This window comes from Corvus hawaiiensis, chromosome 23 (assembly GCF_020740725.1).
Source record: "Corvus hawaiiensis isolate bCorHaw1 chromosome 23, bCorHaw1.pri.cur, whole genome shotgun sequence".
In the NCBI taxonomy this organism is placed as follows: Eukaryota; Metazoa; Chordata; class Aves; order Passeriformes; family Corvidae; genus Corvus; species Corvus hawaiiensis.
Genome location: NC_063235.1, coordinates 5,061,951 through 5,063,780, shown reverse-complemented (window position 1 = coordinate 5,063,780; position 1,830 = coordinate 5,061,951). Strand labels below are relative to the sequence as shown.

The 1,830-nt window shown below is 50.8% G+C and overlaps 1 long non-coding RNA gene across 1 annotated transcript; it reads right to left on the bottom strand.

The window, feature by feature from the left end:
* Nucleotides 1-259: 259 nt before the first annotated feature.
* LOC125337543 lies at nt 260-1,213 on the bottom strand. Its single transcript, XR_007208079.1, has 3 exons — nt 866-1,213; nt 697-698; nt 260-291 (listed from the first exon to the last, which is right to left on the bottom strand). It is a non-coding gene; the product is annotated as an uncharacterized LOC125337543 (long non-coding RNA).
* Nucleotides 1,214-1,830: the final 617 nt, after the last annotated feature.

The window sequence follows — 1,830 nt, the reverse complement described above, 5'->3', positions numbered from 1 at the left end:
AAAGGCAGTGTGGGATACTGTGCGCCCTTATGCACAGTGACCCCTGCTAAAAATTTGTCTCAATCCGTATCCCCAAGCTGCCAACACATCCCGTCCCCAAAGGTTAAGGGAAGTGGTAGCAACATAAGGCCTAATTGTAGCTGTGTGTCCCTCTGGGTCCCTCACCACCACAGGCCGTTCGCTTAAATAGCTCTGTGTGGTTCCTCCTAATCCTGCGATGGCCGATCCCACTGGGGGTAAAGGCCACGAGGGAGGCCATGCAGAGAAGGAGATGATGGTTACATCAGCACCCTGTCCTGGGTTGTAGTGTATTCTATTACCATCCTCAGGAGCTGTTGAAATCAGGTGGGGCAGTGTTTCCTTGCTTCCTTCCCCCCAGACTATCTTTCTGTTAATGGCCCATCATTGTCCTGCCGCATGACTCACAGATAACTCCCTCCGGACTACCTTCTGTTAATGAGCCTAATCAACACTTGGCCTCATGACTCATGACCCCATTGTGAGATGCTCCACCCAGAGGGAGGAACCAAGCATCCCAGCGTGGATATAAGCTGAGGCTGAACACCAGAGACAACCCTTCCACTGGATTTCCAGAGGACAGGAGCTACACAGCCACCATTGGACCTTCTGAGGAAGAGCAGACCCTTTTCTACAGGATCACGGCTTCAGAGGACTGCAGCCACCATTCTACCAGACTGCTACCACCACCCTGACTAACAGGGAGTGAGGTTGTATCTTGACTCTGTCAGTTTGAACCAGTGTTTTCTTTTCATTTTTTTCCTTTTCTTTAATTTCCCCATTAAATTGTTATTCTGACTTGGTGCCTCCCACTGGTTTGTTTTCAAACTAGTACACACCCGTGTACTATCAATCAAACCTCAAAGCTGAGTCCGGGGTGGACGGGCGTTCGGCAGGATCAGGGTACGTGTCATCTGTGGCCTTTGGTCAGAGATGTCTGCAGTCCAGAAGGCCTGTGGAAGTCCCATAGATCCACTGCCATTATCTTCATGAGTTGGTTGTTCTATCCTGGGGACAGAAGACTTAAAAGGCACTAATTTAGCAAGGCAGGTCTTTTCAGGAATAGTTACAGGGGGTTTTTGCGTGGAGACCATAGCACAAATCTGCCCTTTAAAGTCGACATCAGTAACTCTTGAGTGCACTAAGATTCCTTGATGGGCAACGTCAGGTTTTCCCACCAGCATCGCACTGGATCCCTGGGCTAAGGGTCCATATGTGTCCAAGGGAACCTTATAAATACCGCTAGAGTCTTAAGACGACTGCGGCTGAGGTATGGACGTCAAAACCGTCTGATCTCTGGGTGCTGTCTCTAGGGTGGCTGGGTAGGCCTGTGCCTGTACCTGTGCCACTCCCTGGGGGAGCGACTGCATCGGAGAGCAATTCCCCCTCCTTGCACCCCGGCGGAAGTTTCCCAACAATGGCTGACCATCGGCATGAGACAGAGATCTACAGTAGTCTGAGCAATGCCCTGGCCTGCCACACCTCCTGCACTGGGGGATCGCTGTGTTGTCTTTTTGGCTCGGCTTAGGCCGCTTCCATTTCTCCTGTTTGGGTTGCTTTGGTTCACTATCAGAAGATGTGTGAACAGGTTGCAGGAACGCAGCCAAAGCAGACCTTCTCTGGTTCCCTGATCCCACCTTAGCGCAGGCTTCGACCATGTCTGTTACCTCAGGGTCCCCTGGTAAGGCATCTATGATTTTTCTGCACTCCTCGTTTGCATTATCTCTCACTAACTGCCTTAACAACATCTGCCTTAACCTGTCATCCTCAACTTGCTTCTCGAGAGAAGCAGCGACTTTCTCTACAAAAGAG